This window comes from Hyperolius riggenbachi, chromosome 1 (genome assembly GCF_040937935.1).
Source record: "Hyperolius riggenbachi isolate aHypRig1 chromosome 1, aHypRig1.pri, whole genome shotgun sequence".
NCBI lineage: Eukaryota > Metazoa > Chordata > Amphibia > Anura > Hyperoliidae > Hyperolius > Hyperolius riggenbachi.
Window position 1 is genome coordinate 353,421,483 of NC_090646.1, and position 23,110 is coordinate 353,444,592.

The window sequence follows — 23,110 nt, forward strand, 5'->3', positions numbered from 1 at the left end:
GCGTTTTGGTGTAGCATTTTTTATATATTTTTTTTAACAGTAAAGCTGTAACTGAACAGCTTCTGTAAGAAAAACGCTTGGAAAATCGCTCTGATCTAGCTCTTTTCAGAGCAGTTTTCCACTTTCCTATACTTAACATTGAGGCAGAAACGCCTCAGAAATCAGCAAAAATGCTGCATGACCCGAGTTTGTGTTTGGGGAAAAAACGAACCGCTCTGGTGTGCACCATCCCATTGCAATACATTACCCAAGAGGTTTTCAACCTGCAAGCGTTTTTAAAAATGCTCAGAACCACTCTTGGTGCACCAGCCAGTTTCTGTCTGGGTCGGGACTGGGTCAGTCTATAGCAGTGATGGCTAACCTTGGCACTCCAGCTGTGACAAAACTACAAATCCCATCATGCCTCTGCCTCCCCAAGTTATGCTTAGAGCTGTCAGAGTATTGCAATGCCTCATGGGACTTGTAGTTCCAGCACAACTGGAGTGCCAAGGTTAGCCATCACTGGTCTGTAGGGTAACCCTCACTGATAAGGAATTACAACCATAAAACACTTTCCAGGTAGAAAATGGCTTCTAAACCAGGAAAGAGATAAAAAGGGTCAATAGTTCATAAAATTTAGCTCTGGCATACATAACCATTTATCCCGCACGGACGTGAGCTTCACGTCCGCAGCGGCTGGTGCTAGAGCCGCAGGGACGCGCTAGTCACGTCCCTGCAGTTTGGGGGGGTTTGCAAGCGATCCTGCGGGCGGATGCCCGCGATCGCGCTGCTGCTGCTAGCAGGGCGGATTGGCTGCAGGGGACAAAAGTCCCCTGTGCCAATCCGAGCATGTCCGCCAAGAATAAACACTGTTTTTGTTCAAAAACAGTGTTTATTCTGTAAATGGAGCCACCGCGCCCACCGTCATTTCCGCCGCCCGATCGTTAAATTTATGAATGGAAACAATGTTTCCATTCATAATCTCCCCGCCGCAGCTGTAATTGGAGGCTTCCGATGGAAGCCTACGTCACTTCCACTTGTTACAATAACAATACATTGTATCCTATGTACGCTACATAGAATTTTGCTCAGCGGGGACATCTTGTGGCCAAATAGTAAAATACACCTACTGACTATAGGGGAAAAAAAATAATAATATCTATGTCAAGAGGGCATCTTATTATTAAATAATGGGCTCAAAATTAGTGATGGATGTAAAACTGAAAAAATGCACCTTTATTTCTAAATAAAATATTGTCATCATACATTATACTAGAGATATAATTTTAACGTTGTAATAACCGGGACAAATGGGCAAATAAAATGTGTGGATTTGAATTACGGTAGCATGTATTATTTTTAAACTATAATGGCCGAAAACTGAGAAATAATGATTTTTTTTATTTTTTTATTTTTGTATTATTCCTGTCAAAATGCATTTAGAATAGAATAATTTTTAACATAATGTACCACCCAAAGAAAGCCTAATTGGTAGCGGAAAAAACAAGGTATAGATCATTTATTTGTGATAAGTAGTGATAAAGTTATTGGGGAATGAAAGGGAGGAGCGCTGAAAGGGGAAAATTCCTCTCGTCCATAAGATGAAAAATACCCGCGGGCTGAAATGGTTAATGAATGTGTCATTGAGCAGAGAAAATTAAACAGTAAACACTTAAAAAGTAGATTTAAAAATGAAATAAAACCGTGGATTATCTAAAAAAGTCATTTTTATGAGGAGGATAAGATATACATTTGTTTATCCCATCAGTTTATTTTAATATCATGTTTCCTTTAACCACTTGAGGACCACGGTGTTAAACCCCTCTAGTGACCAGGCCATTTTTAGTTAATTGGGCCACTGCAGCTTTAATGCCAAGCTGCAGGGCCGCACAACACAGCACACAAGTGATTTCCTCCCCTCCCTTTCCCCCCCCCCCACCCCCCCCACTAACAGAGCTCTCTGTTGGTGGGGTCTGATCGCCCCAACATTGTTTTTTTTTTTTGTTTTTTTTTAATAAATATTTATGTAATTTATTTTTTAATAAAATGTACAATTTTTTTTTTCCCATTCCTCTCCCTCCCTCCGTTCCTTCCCCCAGCCAGCCAATGACGCGATCGGCTGTCATAGGCTTCAGCCTATGAGAGCCGATCGCTCTCCTGTGGGCCAGGGGGACAGCCGGGTCACACGGCTGTCCCCAGTACAGCCTGCTGCAGATCGCAGCGCTGTACAAAGTAATTAGACAGCGGTCGGAGACTGAAGGCGGGGCAGAGCTCCGCCCCCCAAGCAGGAGATGCGCGCAATCTCCTGCTAGCCCCATAAACGGCCGTTCACGCCAATCGGCGTGGAGCAGTCCTGGGGCTGCCGCACTGCTCACGTCAATTGGCATGGAGCAGTCGGCAAGTAGTTAAGGAGGGCTTTGTTACCATAGTTGGTTGTTCCACTTAACTACTTCCCGACCGCCGTATAGACAAATGGCGGCCGGGAAGCAGACGCCGCAAGGACCGCCGTATTGACAAATGGCGGCGGTCCTTGTTTGGGCATGGGCGGAGCGATCGCGTCATCCGTGACGCGATCCTCCGCCTCCGCCTGTCGCCGCTCACTCGCCGCAACATCCCGCCGGCCATACGGAAGCGCCGGCGGGATGTTAACCCGACGATCGCCGCATACAAAGTGTATAATACACTTTGTAATGTTTACAAAGTGTATTATACAGGCTGCCTCCTGCCCTGGTGGTCCCAATGTCCGAGGGACCACCAGGGCAGGCTGCAGCCACCCTAGTCTGCACCAAGCACACTGATTTTCTCCCCCCCCCGCCCCAGATCGCCCACAGCACCCATCAGACCCCCCCCCTGCCCACCCCCCAGACCCCTGTTTGCACCCAATCACCCCCCTAATCACCCATCAATCACTCCCTGTCACTATCTGTCAACGCTATTTTTTTTTTATACCCCCCCCTGCCCCCTGCTCCCTCCTGATCACCCCCCCACCCCCCAGATTCTCCCCAGACCCCCCCCCCCCCCCATGCACTGTATGCATCTATCCCCCCTGATCACCTGTCAATCACCTGTCAATCACCCGTCAATCACCCATCAATCACCCATCAATCACCCCCTGTCACTGCCACCCATCAATCAGCCCCTAACCTGCCCCTTGCGGGCAATCTGATCACCCCCCCACACCAATAGATCGCCCGCAGATCCGACATCAGATCACCTCCCAAATCCATTGTTTACATCTATTCTCTCCTCTAAACACACACTAATTACCCATCAATCACCCATCAATCACCCCCTATCACCACCTGTCACTTTTACCTATCAGATCAGACCCTAATCTGCCCCTTGCGGGCACCCAATCACCCGCCCACACGCTCAGATTGCCCTCAGACCCCCCCTTATCAATTCACCAGTGCATTCATTACATCTGTTCTTCCCTGTAATAACCCACTGATCACCTGTCAATCACCTATCACCCATCAATCACCCCCTGTCACTGCCACCCATCAATCAGCCCCTAACCTGCCCCTTGCGGGCAATCTGATCACCCACCCACACCATTAGATCGCCCGCAAACCCGCCGTCAGATTACCTCCCAAATGTATTGTTTACATCTGTTATCTTCTCTAAACACCCACTAATTACCCATCAATCACCCATCAATCACCCCCTATCACTGTTACCTATCAGATCAGACCCTAATCTGCCCCTTGCGGGCACCCAATCACCCGCCTACACGCTCAGATTACCCTCAGACCCCCCCCTTATCAATTCGCCAGGGCATTATTTACATCTATCCTTCCCTGTAATAACCCACTGATCACCTGTCAATCACCTGCCAATCACCTATCACCCATCAATCACCCCCTGTCACCCCCTGTCACTGCCACCCAACAATCAGCCCCTAACCTGCCCCTTGCGGGCAATCTGATTACCCACCCACACCAATAGATCGCCCGCAGATCCGACATCAGATCACCACCCAAGCGCAGCGTTTACTCTCCTCTAAACACCCACTAATTACCCATCAATCACCCATCAATCACCCCCTATCACCACCTGTCACTGTTACCCATCAGATCAGACCCTAATCTGCCCCTTGCGGGCACCCAATCACCCGCCTACACGCTCAGATTACCCTCAGACCCCCCCTTATCAATTCGCCAGTGCAATATTTACATCTGTTCTCCCCTGTAATAACCCACTGATTACCTGTCAATCACCTGTCAATCACCTATCAATCACCCATCAATCACCCCCTGTCACTGCCACCCATCAATCACCCCCTGTCACTGCCACCCATCAATCACCCGCTGTCACTGCCACCCATCAATCAGCCCCTAACCTGCCCCTTGCGGGCAATCTGATCACCCACCCACACCAATAGATTGCTCGCAGATCCGACGTCCGATCACCTCCCAAGTGCAGTGTTTACATCTGTTCTCTACCCTAAACACCCACTAATTACCCATCAATCACCCCCTGTCACTGCTACCTATCAGATTAGACCCCTATCTGCCCCTAGGGCACTCAATCACCCGCCCACACCCTCAGAATGCCCTCAGACCCCAGCCCTGATCACCTCGCCAGTGCATTGCTTGCATCTATTCCCCCCTCTAATCACACCTTGAGACACCCATCAATCACCTCCTGTCACCCCCTAGCACACCTACCCATCAGATCAGGCCCTAATTTGCCCCGTGTGGGCTCCTGATCACTCGGCCAAACCCTCAGATCCCCCTCAGACCCCCTTCCGATCACCTCCCCAGTGCATTGATTGCATCTATTTTCCCCTCTAACCACCCCCTGAGACACCCATCAATCACCTCCTGTCACCCCCCTAGCACTCCTATCCATCAGATCAGGCCCAATACAACCTGTCATCTAAAAGGCCACCCTGCTTATGACCGGTTCCACAAAATTCGCCCCCTCATAGACCACCTGTCATCAAAATTTGCAGATGCTTATACCCCTGAACAGTCATTTTGAGACATTTGGTTTCCAGACTACTCACGGTTTTGGGCCCGTAAAATGCCAGGGCGGTATAGGAACCCCACAAGTGTCCCCATTTTAGAAAAAAAGACATCCCAAGGTATTCTGTTAGGTGTATGACGAGTTCATAGAAGATTTTATTTTTTGTCAAAAGTTAGCGGAAATTGATTTTTATTGGTTTTTTTCCACAAAGTGTCACTTTCCGCTAACTTTTGACAAAAAAATAAAATCTTCTATGAACTCGTCATACACCTAACAGAATACCTTGGGGTGTCTTCTTTCTAAAATGGGGTCACTTGTGGGGTTCCTATACTGCCCTGGCATTTTAGGGGCCCTAAACCGCGAGGAGTAGTCTAGAAAACAAATGCCTCAAAATGACCTGTGAATAGGACGTTGGGCCCCTTAGCGCACCTAGGCTGCAAAAAAGTGTCACACGTGTGGTACCGCCGTACTCAGGAAAAGTAGTATAATGTGTTTTGGGGTGTAATTTTACACATACCCATGCTGGGTGGGAGAAATTTCTATGTAAATGGACAATTGTGTGTAAAAAAAACCAAACAATTGTCATTTACAGAGATATTTCTCCCACTTAGCATGGGTATGTGTATAAATACACCCCAAAACGCATTATACTACTTCTCCTGAGTACGGCGGTACCACATGTGTGGCACTTTTTTACACCCTAAGTACGCTAAGGGGCCCAAAGTCCAATGAGTACCTTTAGGATTTCACAGGTCATTTTGCGACATATGGTTTCAAGACTACTCCTCACGGTTTAGGGCCCCTAAAATGCCAGGGCAGTATAGGAACCCCACAAATGACCCCATTCTAGAAAGAAGACACCCAAAGGTATTCCGTACGGAGTATGGTGAGTTCATAGAAGATTTTATTTTTTGTCACAAGTTAGCGGAAAATGACACTTTGTGAAAAAAAAACTATTAAAATCAATTTCCACTAACTTGTGACAAAAAAATAAAAACTTCTATGAACTCACCATACTCCTAACGGAATACCTTGGGGTGTCTTCCTTCTAAAATGGGGTCATTAGTGGGGTTCCTATACTGCCCTGGCATTTTAGGGGCCCTAAACCGCGAGGAGTAGTCTTGAAACAAAAATGACCTGTGAAATCCTAAAGGTACTCATTGGACTTTGGGCCCCTTAGTGCAGTTAGGGTGCAAAAAAAGTGCCACACATGTGGTATCGCCGTACTCGGGAGAAGTAGTATAATGTGTTTTGGGGTGTATTTTTACACATACCCATGCTGGGTGGGAGAAATACCTCTGTAAATGACAATCTTTTGATTTTTTTTACACACAATTGTCCATTTACAGAGGTATTTCTCCCACCCAGCATGGGTATGTGTAAAAATACACCCCAAAACACATTGTACTACTTCTCCCGAGTATGGCGATACCACATGTGTGGCACTTTTTTGCACCCTAACTGCGCTAAAGGGCCCAAAGTCCAATGAGTACCTTTAGGATTTCACAGGTCATTTTTGAGAAATTTCGTTTCAAGACTACTCCTTACGGTTTAGGGCCCCTAAAATGCCAGGGCAGTATAGGAACCCCACAAATGACCCCATTTTAGAAAGAAGACACCCCAAGGTATTCCGTTAGTAGTATGGCGAGTTCATAGAAGATTTTATTTTTTGTCACAAGTTAGCGGAAATTGATTTTAATTGTGTTTTTTCACAAAGTGTCATTTTCCGCTAACTTTTGACAAAAAATTAAATCTTCTATGAACTCACCATACTCCTAACGGAATACCTTGGGGTGTCTTCTTTCTAAAATAGGGTCATTTGTGGGGTTCCTATACTGCCCTGGCATTTTAGGGGCCCTAAACCGTGAGGAGTAGTCTTGAAACGAAATTTCTCAAAATGACCTGTGAAATCCTAAAGGTACTCATTGGACTTTGGACCCTTTAGCGCAGTTAGGGTGCAAAAAAGTGCCACACATGTGGTATCGCCGTACTCAGGAGAAGTAGTATAATGTGTTTTGTGGTGTATTTTTACACATACCCATGCTGAGTGGGAGAAAGATCTCTGTAAATGGACAATTGTGTGTAAAAAAAATTAACAAATTGTCATTTACAGAGATATTTCTCCCACCCAGCATGGGTATGTGTAAAAATACACCCCAAAACACATTATACTACTTCTCCTGAGTACGGCAATACCACATGTGTGGCACTTTTTTGCAGCCTAACTGCGCTAAGGGGTCCAAAGTCCAATGAGCACCTTTAGGCTTTACAGAGGTGCTTACAATTTAGCACCCCCCAAAATGTCAGGACAGTAAACACACCCCACAAATGACCCCATTTTGGAAAGTAGACCCTTCAAGGTATTCAGAGAGGGGCATGGTGAGTCCGTGGCAGATTTCATTTTTTTATGTCGCAAGTTAGAAGAAATGGAAACTTTTTTTTTTTTTTTTTTTTCTCACAAAGTGTCATTTTCCGCTTACTTGTGACAAAAAATAATATCTTCTATGAACTCACTATGCCTCTCAGTGAATACTTTGGGATGTTTTCTTTCCAAAATGGGGTCATTTGGGGGGTATTTATACTATCCTGGAATTCTAGCCCCTCATGAAACATGACAGGGGGTCAGAAAAGTCAGAGATGCTTGAAAATGGGAAAATTCACTTTTTGCACCAGAGTTTGTAAACGCTATAACTTTTACCCAAACCAATAAATATACACTGAATGGGTTTTTTTTTATCAAAAACATGTTTGTCCACATTTTTCGCGCTGCATGTATACAGAAATTTTACTTTATTTGAAAAATGTCAGCACAGAAAGTTAAAAAAATCATTTTTTTGCCAAAATTCATGTCTTTTTTGATGAATATAATAAAAAGTAAAAATCGCAGGAGCAATCAAATAGCAGCAAAAGAAAGCTTTATTAGTGACAAGAAAAGGAGCCAAAATTCATTTAGGTGGTAGGTTGTATGAGCGAGCAATAAACCGTGAAAGCTGCAGTGGTCTGAATGGAAAAAAAGTGGCCGGTCCTTAAGGGGTAGAAAGCCCTAGGTCCTCAAGTGGTTAAATGGGTCAGTTGCTAAAGTTGGCTGTATCACTAACGGGATTTTTTCACTGCTGAAAAAACTCTCTTGACCCCTCCCTACCCTCCAACTACCACCTAATCTCCCTCTTCCCTTTTGCATGAAAGCTCCCCAAACGCCTGGTCCACAGACCAGGCCCACTACCTCAGCACCAACTCCCTACTCGACCCCCTACAATCTGGATTCCGTCCTGCCCACTCAACTGAAACAACTCTTGCCAAGGTAGTAAATGACCTTACCCTGGACAAAGCAGAAGGCAACTACTCCATCCTGCTACTCCTCGACCTCGCCTCAGCATTTGATATAGTAAAATCATCCACTCCTCCTTCAATCCCTACAGTCCTAGCCTGAATCTCTTTATACCTCTCTGATCGCCTCTCAACAACCTCTTTTATTGGTTCCTTCTCAACTCCCACCCCCCCTCTCGGTCAGAGTCCCCCAGAGCTCTGTTCTGGGCCCCCTACTGTTCTCAATTTACACCTCCTCCATCGGCAAAGTAGTCTCCTCCCTGGGCCTTAACTACTAAACGTCCGCCTCACGCCAACTGGCGTGAGCGCGGCGGCAGCCCCAGGACCACCTAACGCCAATTGGCGTGCAGTCCTGGTGGCGTGTTTTGCTGGGGATCCGTTTGCATGACACCGTACAGCACTGCGATCTATGGCAGCGCTGTACTGGGGACAGCCGTGTGACACGGCTGTCTCTTCTGGAGGCTAAAGCCTGTGACAGCCAATCACACTGATTGGCAGGCGGGGAAAGGAGGGCGGGGATTTTAAAATATAAATAGGCATTTTTATTTAAAAAAATGTATATATTTATATAAAAATAAATAAACAACCCAGCAGGGATCACAGCTAACCAACAGCTCTGTTGGTGGGCAGAAAAGGGAGGGTATCACTTGTGTGCCGAGTTGTACAGCCCTGCAGCGAGGCCTTAACCTCCTTAGCGGTAACCCCGTGTGTGACACGGGGTAAGCTGCCGGAGGGTGCCGCTCAGGCCCTGCTGGGCCGATTTAAATAATTTTTTTTTTGCTGGACGCAGCTAGCACTTTGCTAGCTGCGCCAGCACCCCAATCGCCGCCGCCGCCGCGCGCCCGATCGACGCTATTCGTTGCGGTGCGCGGCCCTCCCCCCCCCCAGACCCCGTCCGCTGCCTGGCCAATCAGCGCCGAGGGGTGGATCTGGAGTCCCAATGACGTCCCGACGTCGCTGACGTCATCCCGCCCCGTCGCCATGGCGACGGGGGAAGCCCTCCAGGAAATCCCGTTCTTTGAACGGGATTTCTTGATCGGAGATCGCCGAAGGCGATCGAAGCGGGCGGGGGGATGCCACTGAGCAGCGGCTATCATGTAGCGAGCCCTGGGCTCGCTACATGATTTAAAAAAAAAAAAAAAAAAAAAACTGCTGCGCTGCCCCCTGGCGGAATGTTTCATACCGCCAAGGGGGTTAAAGCTGCAGTAGCCTTAATTGTAAAAAAAAGCCTGGTCACTAGGAGGGTGTAAGCCCAGGGTCCTCAAGTAGTTAAAGGACAACTGTAGTGAGAAGAATATGGAGGCTGCCATATTTATTTCCTTTTAATTAATACCAGTTGCCTGGCAGCCATGCTGATCCATTTGGCTACAGTAGTGCCTGAACAGCACCAGAAACATGCATGCAGCTAATCATGTCAGATCGAACAACCTTGTTTACCTTGTATGTATCCCTATTTATTGTCCAGTGCTGCGTAATATGTTGGTGCTTTATAAATGCAATAAATAATAATAACCAAGAGGTGTTTGTGTGATTCAGAGGGTTTATGTCACTAATGCACATGTTGCCACTAAAGGGGGTCTGTCAGTATGGGTGGGGAGACTATGTCACTAAAGGGTCTGAGCGACAAAAGGTTAGTCACCATGGATGGCTGTGTCACCAAAGGAGGTCTAAGGTTAATAAAGGGTTCTGTTACTAAGGAGTTTCTATGTCACAAAAAGGGTCTGTCACGAAAGGGACTCTGTGTCCCTAATGACTGTGTCACTAAACTGTGTCACTAACTGTCACTGAAGGGGGCTTTGTTACTATAAAAGTCTGTCACTAAAGGGACTAAGTCACTAAGTACCTGAGCACACTGTCATGTCAGTCTGCAATGCCGGAGATCATGCATTTTACAAGACTTTTACTGTGTTTCTCTCTGTTACAGTGCTGACCCCATTCAAGTAGACTGAATGAGGCAACACTGCGCTGCGCACAGAAAAGCATGCACCACTGCTTGCATGCATCATAAGTGGTTGGCACTCTTGTCTTGCAACACTATATTCCCATGTTTCTATGTTCCTCCCATGTTTGGGATGGTTTCCTCCTCCGACATCCCAAAAATATAAAGTTAACTGGCTTCCACTAGCTGTGTAGCTAGGGACATTAGATTGTGAGACCCTATGAGGGTTAGTTAGTTATGTGAATTGTTTGAGGGGGGTTTTAAAGCACCAGGGAAATGAATCATAACAATAATTTAAAAAAAAAAATAGTCTCTTTAAAATTGCATTAGCTCATTAGTGTTTGTTTTTTTTTCAAACAAAACTTTTGTTTGTTGTGAAGCTAAGCTGTCCTTGCAGTTATCAAACTGAAGTTGTTTTGAAGATGTTTTCTCTCAGTACGTTCCAGTCTCATGGACACACCATGGAGGCTATTTGTTTTCAGGGACAGCACAAGAACCTAGTCTAGCAACCTTGTGTTTTGCTGAGAACCTTCAAAGATATCTCCAGAGCCAAAGTCAGATGATAAGAAATTACACCATACATGCTTGCCAATTTCATGAAAAACAGCATCACTGCTAAGAAGAATCTAGTTATTTTGAAGTGATATGTGATGAGAATGTGGAATAAGAAGATTTGCTATTAAAAAATATATATATATACCTGTATATATTTAAGTGAACCTGAGATGTAAGGGTATAAAAGTTTTATACATACCTGGAGCTTCCTCCAGCCCCCTCCACACCAATCACTCACACGCCATCCTCCTCCGCCCTCGGTTTGCCTGATAGAAGCTCCGTTAGCTTGGCCAGTCAGGGCATACTGCGCATGCACGGCCAGGACTCGCTCCTGTCGCCAGGAGCGGCCTGCGCAGTAGTACTCCCAGTCACAGGAGCTGGACAGGGGTGCGGGGACAGACTGCACCTGCGACGACTGTCCAAGCCGACAGGGCTTTTACCGGGCAAACCAGGAGATGGAGGAGGATGACGTGGGAATGATTGTTGCGGAGGGGCTGGAGGAATCCCCAGGTATGTATAAAAGTTTTATATTGCGCTGTAATCTCACTCTTGGCTGCAAGCCAAACAATAAGTGAGGCTATCTAGCGCTCAGTACCCTGTGGCAGAAGTACAAAGCGCATGGAAGTGTATTTACAAAATACGCTTTTGCGCATGCGTGAATGCGAATGAGTTAAAAATATCTGCGGCTCTATTGACTTACATGAATTCCGGTTGCTGCGCGTTGCCACAGATGTCGAGCAGTAACGCAATGATGCTTTTGCCTCAGATTGGACGCTTCTGGTGCATTGCATCACACCATGGTAAGTATAAAATGCCCCATAGGTTTTCATTGCTTTAACGTTACCCTGCAGTAAAAAAAAAAAAAAAAAAAAAGAGTAATGCCACACAATGAAAACGTCCCAGTGTGAAAGGGGCCTCAGTAATTTCAGGAAGTGTGTAAAAGGTTTATTTAAAAATCTGACTTACAAGAACTATCTGGCTATTTAGCACTCCACCATGCGACTGTGCTACAATTCCATTCTTGCTCTTTGGGTTCTGATTAACTTATTATTGATACACTGTGTCTCTGTAGTGAAAATAAGTATGGAGTAGTAATACCCAAATAATGCAAAACTTGCTCTGCCAGCATGCTGACCATTCATGAATGGATGTGTGATTTGCTCTGGAAATAGGTCTAACAGACCCTTTCCTAGGTGGCATGTTCATTCACCTGGATGTGAAAGCAACACTGTTCTGAAGTTCTGGCTTCAACTTCTTCCATGCCGCAAGCCTACATCCTCAATTTAAAAGGAACCTGAAGTCATCTTGGTTCTCTTTCCCCAAGGCTAGTGGTCGCCATATTAGAGAACTGGTCATATATTCTCACTTGAAGTATTGTTCTCATCTTTATCTCTTTGTAGCTTACTGGTTCAACTCCTTCCTGGCTGGCAGAACACAAAGGGTAGCCCTAGGGCCCTTCCTCTCCAACCCTGTACCACTAAGATATGGTGTACCCCAGGGCGCGATATTATCCTCTTTACTTTTCACCATATACATGCTGCCACTTGGAGAAATCATACAAAACCATGGCCTGACATATCATTGCTACAATGATGACACCCAGCTATATTTGTCATTCAAACCTGGCTTCACAAACCCTACTCCATAATTTCGGAAATAAAATATATTTTCCAAATTATAATAAATAGCAGCCTTTTTTTCAGCTGCATGATGACAAATATAAAATATTTTACATTTATTGGAGGAACCCCTCCCTTCCTTTCATATTGCCTGGACAGAATCCGTCAGACTGGTGGAGTAGGAGGTGTCCAGCAAAGGAGGAATTGCTAATGGCTGCCACCTGTATAACCCTAGCTATGAAAAGAGAAGAATGAAAAGCATGCACTGAAATGTTCATAGGCTTGAAGGAGTGTTTATTTATCTTTGTATGTGTCAGAGTGGTGCATCTAAATATTTTGAATTAAAAAAAGGTTTGGTTTGGGTCCGCTTTAATGCTGAAATAACGGAGGTTCTTGTTATCGAAGGTCAGGGCTCGACAGCAAAGCAGTCCAAGTCTCAACCAACACCGCTAAGGATAGGGAGCTCAGACCTGAACACCTCAGACTGTGTGCGCAGCCTGGGAGTACTGATTGATGGGAAATTAAGCTTCAGGAATCATCTCAGCAGTTGTGAAACGTTCCTTCTTTCACCTAAGGAATATTGCAAGAATTAAACCCCTCATTCCTTCAGAGGATCTTCCAACCCTAGTTCATGCCTTCATCACATCAAGGTTGGACTACTGCAATGTTCTCTATGCAGGCCATGAAAGAGAGACCTACGCCGCCTGCAATTAGTACAGAATGCCGCCGCAAGGCTATTAACGAGCCAACCCCGCCATTGCCACATAACACCAACCCTGTGTTCACTCCACTGGCTACCGATAAAATGGAGGCTTTTGTTTAAGATTGGCTTACTGACATTCAAATCCTTGCACAATCTGGGCCCTGGATACCTGAAGGACTTGCTGCAACTGCATCACACCCCCCACAATCTTAGATCAAAAGGATGTAACACCTTGGTCACCCCCAAAGTCCACCTCAATACCTTTGGAGACAGAGCTTTCTGTCATGCTGCCCCTAGACTTTGGAACTCCCTGCCACACGCAATCAGGATAGCACCATCCCTGGAAGCATTTAAGTCCAAACTGAAAACCCACCTCTTCAGTCTAACATTTATGAACACCTGTCTATTTCCTCTGTAACACAGCCTGCAACCTTGTATTGATCTGAGACACAACTATGCGCTTTGAGTCCTATGGGAGAAAAGAGCTTTACAAATGTTATTGTATTGTACAGTACAGTTTAAACTTTTCTTATTGTTGTGTTGTCCCTGACACCCCTTCCCCTCCTACATGGGGTGGGCCAAGCACATTTTATAGTTCATTCAGGGGTACCCTTAGCTAACATACATAAAGCTGACATCCCTTAACGTCAAGCGTCCAAACATTCTGGACAAACAATTCCAGAACAGTTTGGGAGGCACACGAATGTATCATTAGAGGACTCCTCATATGCAAAGCAAGTATAGTGAAAAAGGAAATGGAAGCTGATGCAAGCGGCATTCTTACTAAAGTAGTGTAACTTGAATTACAACACAAAGTCACAGTAGTTGTTGATTACCCAAACTCCCTGAAACAAGAAAGAAAGAAACTTAAAACTCTCCTTTTTCATAAGGCTAAATGCATAGCTCAAAGATGTCATAGATCCTATTACAAGTATGGATAGAACTGTGGGAGAATGTTGGTGAGGGCTTTGAGAAATCAGCAGATGGCAAATTACTAATGTCCTGATATTCCAAAAGCACTATAAATGTGAATCCATAGCACACACATTCCAGGCCTTCTACAAAACCCTACACAGCTTGCCACAGGTTACCGGAGAACTAAAGAGGTAGGAGAGGCCTCCCATTTAGATTACCTCTCCAAAAAGGAGAAGAGCCCATCTCTGATAATAAAACAAGCACCCATTGGGAATTTGATGACTCCTGACAGAGTCTCCAGTAGACTATAAAAAAAAATATCACAACCTTTTTGGGGGTATACGTCGTCAAAGCAATGAACATGCTCAAGTCAGTAACTAAAAAACTACATCAGCACCTTCAAAATGACAGGTCTTGAGGAGTGTTCCTATTATGCTGTATTCCTGACATCTACCAAATCTGGTCCAAATGAGGACAAGTGGTGAACCAATGAAAAAGTCATGAACACCCAAGGCTCACTGATGTGAATGGGGAGAGAAAGCTATCCCATTTGGTTTGATGCCACAGAAGAACTACTGTAGCACAAGATACTGAAAATGTAACGCTATCCATGGCTCATGTTCAAATCACCTTTTCTCCTAAGGTGATATTTTCACACCATATCAATAAAATGCATAATAAGCCACCAGCAAGCAAGAGAATACTCGGAATATTTTTTCTACTTCTTTTCACCTAGTTTTTTGTCACTTTTTTGAATTTCAGCATGCTGAAAAGCGATTTTAAACAGAAGATGAAACATTATTTCCCAGGAGAAGAGGTGAAATGAATAAGGGCCCATGAGAGAAAGGTTTGAGAACCCATGGAGAATTGCATTCCACGTCCAGCCTTGGAAATGACAGGACTTAAAGTCCCAGTCCAGGCACAAATATCTTTCTAGGTCTCAGTTGCAGAGCTTGTTTTCATCTGCGTAGAAGCCCCTTAATTACTTAATATTGAGTAAATGAGTTTTAAATATCTGATCAGGAGCCCAGACCCTAGCCACTTCACGCACAACAGACTATCTGTGGTGCCATAGGCTGCAGTCTTCTCAGTCTTTGCCTGCAGCCTTATGCCCCATTTACACTTAATCAGTTGGTACGTGTTTTTTCTTCTTCTCCATAGCAGTGCATTGTGAAAAAGATTTCAGTTAAAACATGTTAAGTTTGAACTGTGCCATAGAAAAACATGGGCATCACTTTGAAAATCAGTTGTTTCAGTTATAACTGAGAGCAACTGATTAAGGGCTCGTTTCCACTAGGAGCGGTGCGATGCGGCTACATAGCCGCATCGCACCGCAGGTGTCCTGAAACACATGCACAGCAATGGAAGAGCTTCCACTGCGTGCATGTTGTGCGGAGCGATCCGTGAATCTGCAGCATGCTGCAGATTCTCGCACGGCCGCATCCGCCCACAGCCGCGTCCCATCTCCCCTTGACTTCCGCATCGGGAGATGCGGAAGTGATGCAGCCGGCGGCGGAAGTGATGCGATGCGGCTAGGTAGCCACATTTGCATCATTTAGTAGTGGAAACCGGCCCTAAGTGTAAATGGGGCGTTACAGTCTGAACAGCGGGGGTGTTGCAATCAAAGCAATCTACCCCAGAAACTGTTTCCGGTAATCATATTCTTCTTGTCATATGATCAACATTTTAGGATGGTATTTATTTCAGGAATCTTGCTATGCTCTTTTTCAACTGCTAGTGGCAGTATGTTGCCTGAGCTAAAATGAACTTCCATTGTCCACTAACAGGTGGCCCTCTTTAAACCTTGAGACACCCTACAGTTCCAGGTTTCACCTGTGGGTGGTATCATGGACTCTTATTACTGTGGACTTACCTTAACCACTTGCCGACCGCGCACTCATACCGCGCGTCGGCAAAGTGGCAGCTGCAGGACCAGCGACGCAGTACTGCGTCGCCAGCTGCAGGCTGATTAATCAGGAAGAAGCCGCTCGGGCGAGCGGCTGCTTCCTGTCAATTCACGGCGGGGGGCTCCGTGAATAGCCTGCGGGCCGCCGATGGCGGCTCGCAGGCTAAATGTAAACACAAGCGGAAATAATCCGCTTTGTTTACATTTGTACGGCGCTGCTGCGCAGCAGCGCCGTAAGGCAGATCGGCGATCCCCGGCCAATCAGCGGCCGGGGATCGCCGCCATGTGACAGGGGACGTCCTGTCACTGGCTGCACAGGACGGATAGCGTCCTGTGCAGCCTCGATCACCGGGGGGGCAGCAGGTAGGAGAGGGAGGGGGGAATTTCGCCGCGGAGGGGGACTTTGAGGTGCCCCCCCGCCAGCCACACGCAGGCAGAAGAGATCAGACCCCCCCTGCACATCATCCCCATAGTGGGGAAAAAAGGGGGGCGATCTGATCTCTCTGCCTGCACCCTGATCTGTGCTGGGGGCTGTAGAGCCCACCCAGCACAGATCACTAAAAACAGCGCTGGTCCTTAAGGGGGGGTAAAGGGTGGGTCATCAAGTGGTTAATGTAAACCTACATCTTTTCAGCATCTGGTTGTACTCTGCAGACTTTAAAGGGACCTGCAAATTCCTGTTTCACTTGTGGGGGGTATTATAGACTCAAATCATTATAAAGTTTTCACTTCCAAACCAGCAGGTGCCCCTTAGTAAATTGTGGAACTCATTTTCTTGCAGCACACTTGTGAGCTTCCTATATAAAGGCTCATGTGAGATTTATCTATCACTGTGTGCACTGCTGGTTTCTTGGCAATCTGTTCCTGTTACATTTGTACTATTTGTGCTGTTCTGACTACTTGGTTCTGACCTTGCATGCTGCAGTCTTATTTTGCACTGCATACAAAATATCCAAGTATTTTCTCTCTAAAATGTACATTATAAGGATAATAAAAAGGCTAAACTTGAAAATAAACATGTTTTAAACAGAAACAGTGTGTTCAGATATTTTGACATTAAAGGGAACCTAAACTGAGAAGGATATGGATTTTTCCTTTTACAATAATACCAGTTGCCTGACTCTCCTGCTGATCCTGTGTCTCTAGTACTTTCAGCCACAGTTCCTGAACAAGCATGCAGATCAGGTGCTCTGACTGAAGTCAGACTGGATTAGCTGCATGCTTGCTTCAGGTGTGTGATTCAGCCACTGCTGCAGCCAAAGAGCTCAGCAGGACTGCCAGGCAACTGATATTGTTTAAAAAGAAACATCCATATCCCTCTCAGTTTAGGTTCCCTTTAAGTAATCACACAACTGTATGAGTTAACCACTTAAGGACAACGGGCTTAAACCCCCCTAGTGACCAGGCCATTTTTTACAAAATAGGCCGTACAACTCAGCACACAAGGGATCCCCCCCTTTTCTGCCCACCAGCAGAGCTTTCTGTATAGGCGATAGGCAGTCCTGGGGCTGCCATCGCGGTCACGCCCAGTGGTGTGACGCGGTCGGCTAGTAGTTTTTAAATATTTGTATACTCTAGTATGGAAATAACGATACAACAAATAGTGATATGAAACTATATTGATTTATAAAAGTGCCAGCATATTCTGTGGCACTGTATAAAGTAAGAAACCAGCATGGGGTACAAAATAATACAGACAGTGGTATACACAAAACATAGATATTGGAATACAATACGGAATTGGTAGACATAGTAACTGCAATGACAAATGTAACATGGGGAAAAAAATGTTTAGCAAATTCCAAAAGGGGAGAAACTCCACCAATGATTAAAGGATACTGGCGGTGAAATGCGACATGATGAGATGGACACATGTATGTATAGTTCTAAGCATACAAATAACAAGGCTATGTTCCTTTCTTATTTTTTTCTGCCTTAAAGAGTTAACATTTAGGTATACAAATGACGTATAGCATAACCATCACTAATAAGGCATTAAAGCCATAAAGCTCTTAAAGGGGAACTTCAGCATAAACAAACATACTGTCATTAAGTTACATTAGTTATGTTAATTAGAATAGATAGGTAATATATTTTTTTACCCACCCTGTTTTAAAAGAACAGGCAAATGTTTGTGATTCATGGGGGCTGCCATCTTTTTGGTTGAAAGGAGGTGACAGGGAGCATGAGACAGTTCCAACTGTCCGATGTCCTGATCACCCCTCCCAGCTGCACACGCTAGGCTTCAAATGTCAAATTCAAAATGTAAAAGAAAAAATTGCACCAAAACAGCCGAACGAGAACAGAAATCCCATCATGCTTTGCACAGCATCAGGGGAAATATGCCCGGGCAGTTTTCTTCTGTGCAGCTAAAAACGAGGTTTGTATAAGAGAAACACCAAGCCTTTTCAGTGCTGCCAAGTCGATTTTTAGTCTGGAGGTTCACTTTAACTTACTGGAAACAGCTTCTGAGAGATAAATACAAAAAGGCCAACAGTTAATATATTTTAGCTTCTGGGACACAAAACCACTGTGTCAACATATGAGACAATACAACATTAAATATCACTTTCTTAGCTGATACACAAAAAATAAAACTGCAGGATTCTTAAAAAAAAAAAAAAAAAAAAGATAAAAAAAAAAGAAAAAAAAAAGAAGAAGTAATTTTTAGGAGTAGGAGAATAGATACAATTTATTCCTTTTGTTTCCTTCAAAGAGTACCGGTACTTGATTGGTGGCTGCCAAGCTGGGAGCCAGCCACAAGTGGAGGTATCCGATGAGCTTTGGCAGTATTCAGAAACAAGGCGCACTTTTAAGAAGGGGCAGGGACACTCCTGTGCCCTGAAGACATCAGAACAGGTATGTGTTTAACCCCTGCGGCCCTCCCCATCCATCCTCATTCACACAGATGCTGTCATTGACAGGCTCTGTCCTTTTAACCTCAAGTACTCCTGAAGAATACATTGTTTGGCTGGAACCATTGTCCCATTAATATTGGTGTTATGGCTGATGATAATGCCCCTTGTTGCTGGTCCTGTGAATTTTAATGTGAGCCCATCTTGTCATATTAAAAGGAAAGGAGGAATGCCTGTGTAGCAGCTACAGTACAGCCAAAGAAATATTACATCTACAAAATGACAACTGGCATGCAGTCACTCACTCACTAGAAACAATTTGCTGCCCTCAATTTTACCTGTTGGTGATTTTTTTTTCAACAGATAGTCGATTAATTGTCTAAATTAACAAAGCACTAATGAGCATGCATGGAACTAGCAGACTCATGACTCACCATGTTCAATTACCAAGAAGTAACTCAGCAACTGCTGTTTAATGTCTACATTCCTCGAACTTTCCAGTAGAGAATCTCTGTATCTCCTTCATCCACACACTTATGAAAAACACCGTTTTGTGGTTGATCCACCAAAGTACGGTACTACTAAAAATTGTGCAACTTCAAACTTATGTGTTCTTTTCTACACAAGTTACTAAACTACCATCTTGCTCTAGCATTTCAATTACAAATACATATGAATAAGAGTGGCTATACACTTGTAGATGGCCACCAGATTTGTCCATCAGATAGATCCCTATCGGATCAAATCTAATTGGAAAGGGATCTATTACTGCCACACACTAGACATATTTCTAAAATATTTCAGCATGAAATAAATAAAAAATCTATCTAACCACGGTGTTCTACTGTTCGATGCAGTGCAACAGTATGGGCCGTGGATCTGCCACCCCTCCTGACCTGCCACTGATCGATACCTTCCATCCAGTGAGATCAGCCAAAAAAATCGTGCAGACGATCAATTGGGCCACCGACGGCATTGATTTCTAGCAAACGTGGTCAGAGTGATTGAATCCACCATTAAAGGGGCACTGCAGCGAAAAACTGTAAAATTTAAAATATGTGCAAACATATACAAATAAGAAGTACATTTTTTCCAGAGTAAAATGAGCCATAAATTACTTTTCTCTTATAATGCTGTCACAGTAGGCAGTAGAAACCTGACAAAAGTGTCAGGTTTTAGACTAGTCCATCTCTTCATAGGGGATTCTCAGCAAGGCTTTTATTCTTTATAAAGATATTCCCTAAAATGGATTTAAACAATGATGCTGGCCAGCTTCCCTGCTCACTACACAGTTTTTTGGCAGTTGGACAGAGCAACTGCCATTCACTACGTGCTTTTGAAAATAAATATATCCCTGAGAATCCCCTATAAAGAGATGGACTAGTCCAAAACCTGTCACTTCTGTCAGATTCCTACTACCTACTGTAAGTGACAGCAACATAGGAGAAAAGTCATTTATGGCTCATTTTACTCTGGGAGACATGTACTTCTTATTTATATATGTTTACACATATTTTAAATTTTACAGTTTTTCGCTGTAGTGCCCCTTTAAGAGCGTGTGGATGTGCTTCATTAACTGCCGCTCTCCCATTCCCAAAAGCACTACCAAATGTCTATTCTCCTTCTATAAGTATTCACTTGTTTCTTTTCCTCCTAAGCTAAAAGAGTATGCCCAGATTATACTCTGGCTCTTGTTTACTCAATTATAACCATGCAGTAATGAGACGGTACCAATCGCTTATTGTCACTCTCTGTTGAACGGAGTATGTAGAAACAAATGGGTTCCAGCTTGAAGTGAATCATAATCAAGTGATACTTAACCTCTAATGAGATGTGTTAAGCTCAGTGTCAAAGCATGGAGGAGCCAGCCAACAAAAGCAGCATGAAAATCAGCAAATGAATACAGTACTTACAGCAGCCAGGACATAAAATTACTGTGGTAATCACTACAGCTACACATACCCATCCCACTGTACTTTCTACTGATACTAACAGCAAACCACTGACATACAATATCCAGCATCCTGAAGTCAACCTGCAAACTGGGTAATCCACAGGTACCCTACCTGATGCAGGTGTCTGTGGTACAGAGTATTCATGCTGCATTTACAACAATTCACCACAAGGAGGAAATGTAGGGAAGCAGGAAGCATTTTCACTCTGTTAGTATGCAGGTGTTGTGTGATTGACACCTGCACATTCTGAACATGAGCTCAGCTTTTCCCAGTTTGCCACAACATCTACATCCTTCTGTGTCAGTCATTCCTGCCATAGTTATTTCTGCCAGCAGATAAATATGTACCGCTGTAGATATGTCGGGTTAGCTCCCCACTGCCTGTAATTAATACTATACATATTGCAACATGTTTATTTGTTATCTAATATTTGTCAGGCATCCTTTGACAAATTTTCTATTCATGTATATATCCCTTGATACCCAGGGAAATGCTGTCACAGCATTTTAGGATGTTTTTGTTCACCTTTGAAAGCACAACATGTCCTTGTTATACAGTACTGGAGCACTGGCATTTTCAGACGGGGGTTATGGATGTATGGAATTCCCCCTGAGACTCCTGTACCTTTAAAAAAAATTCCCTAAAATCTCTGAAGCAGGCAAGTTGGTAAATATACAAAAGCTTGCCTCCTGAAGGGTCTGTGGGAAAAATTCAGCTCTTTCACTATTGTAAAGACTGCATGTAGACAGCTACATAAGGTCTGTGGCAAAAATCTGTCTGGTCTCCCCCCTATGGTATAATGACTGCAATTGTGGATAAGGTGTTATACAAGTTGAAAAGTTTTTGACTCCAGGAGGGCTGCTTTGAGACGGCAGGGACAGAAGTCCTATTACAGGCAAGTAGCCTCTGTGTGATGTGAGACTGCAATACAGATGAGCTCTCTGCTCCATCTCAGGCTATTATCAATTTCTCTCCACTCCTCCTCTCTCTGGGCTAGTGAATGCCAAAATCACAATAGCAATTGCTAGCAATTAGTGAGTGCAATTTTGTGAAGCGATTTTCAGAGCGATTTCTGAATGAATCGCTCAAAAAAAATGCTACATGCAGTATACTTGTGATTTTGAAAAAATCACAACACTGCTGTGGGAACACCCTCATAGGGTAACATTAGCCAAGCGCTTTTCAAATCACTGTCGATTTGAAAAACGCTCAGAAGCCCTCTTGGTGTGCACCAGCCCTCCTTCATTCACCTTTGTTTCAGAATCAGAATCTTTATTATCGCCAAGCACGACCGGGTCGTGCCTGGAATTGGTCTTGGCATGTACAGGGTACTGAAACAGGATATAGATACAGATACAGGACAAGTCAAGCAGTCAGAAACATAGTTACAACACAAAAAACACAAAAATTCAGCTTGAGCTAGGGCGCCGTCTATCCACGTGCAGAGTGCCTCAGTGCAGACATGGTGTTGTGGTGTGAGGATGGGCAGTTACGTGGAGAGAGTTCAGAAGGTTGACAGCCGAAGGAAAGAAACTGTTTTTATGCTTTGAGGTCTTGGGGAAGATGGACCGGAACCGGAGCCTCCGGCTCGAGGGTAGCTGACTAAAGAAGCGATGATGGCCTGGGTGTGAGGGATCGCTGGTGATCTTTAATGCTCTGGAGTACAGCCTGGAATGGTAAAGGAGGTCCAGTGAGGGAAGGGATCACCCGATGATCCTCTCCGCTGATCTGATGACCCTCTGCAGTTTGAGTCTGTCGCTGGCAGAGGAGCTGGCGTACCAAACCAGGATGGACGAGCATAGGACAGATTCTATTGTAGCGGAGTAGAAGTTTGTCAGAAGTTTTTGAGCCATACCGAACTTTTTTAGTTGGCGGAGAAAGAAAAGTCGCTGTTGGGCTTTCCTCTGTGTGGAGGCAGTGTTGGCCTTCCACTTCAGGTCATTAGAGATGGTTGTGCCTAGAACGTGGACGCTGGGGACTCTTTACACCTCCTTGCCATCGATGCAGATTGGAGGCGGGGTGGAGGCGCATCTCCTGAAATCAACAATCATCTCCACAGTTTTTGCTGTGTTTAGGACCAATCCGTTCTCTCTGCACCAGTGACAGACACCTTCGACCTTGTGGTGGTACTCCTTCTCATCGTTATTGGTGATGAGACCGACAATAGTCGTGTCGTCAGCGAATTTGATTACTTTTACAGAGTCTGTCGTGGATTTGCAGTTATTCGTATATAGAGAGAACAGAAACGGCGACAGGACGCAGCCTTGTGGGGCTCCTGCGTTGGTGATCCTAGGTTGTGAGGAGATAGTGCCCAGCCCAACAACCTGGGACCTGTTGGAGAGGAAGTCCGTGATCCACAGTCGTAGGGTGGGGTGGACTCCTATCG

General features: G+C 44.8%; 1 long non-coding RNA gene across 2 annotated transcripts in view; it reads right to left on the minus strand.

Annotated features, from left to right (window-relative positions):
* The window catches only part of LOC137513503 (uncharacterized), a 66,790-nt gene that overhangs the window by 14,656 nt on the left and 29,024 nt on the right, over window positions 1-23,110 (minus strand). For both annotated transcript variants that reach the window (XR_011020525.1, XR_011020524.1), the window contains one exon: window positions 11,472-11,616. This is a non-coding gene — a long non-coding RNA (uncharacterized lncRNA). The remainder of the gene's footprint in view (window positions 1-11,471; window positions 11,617-23,110) is intronic.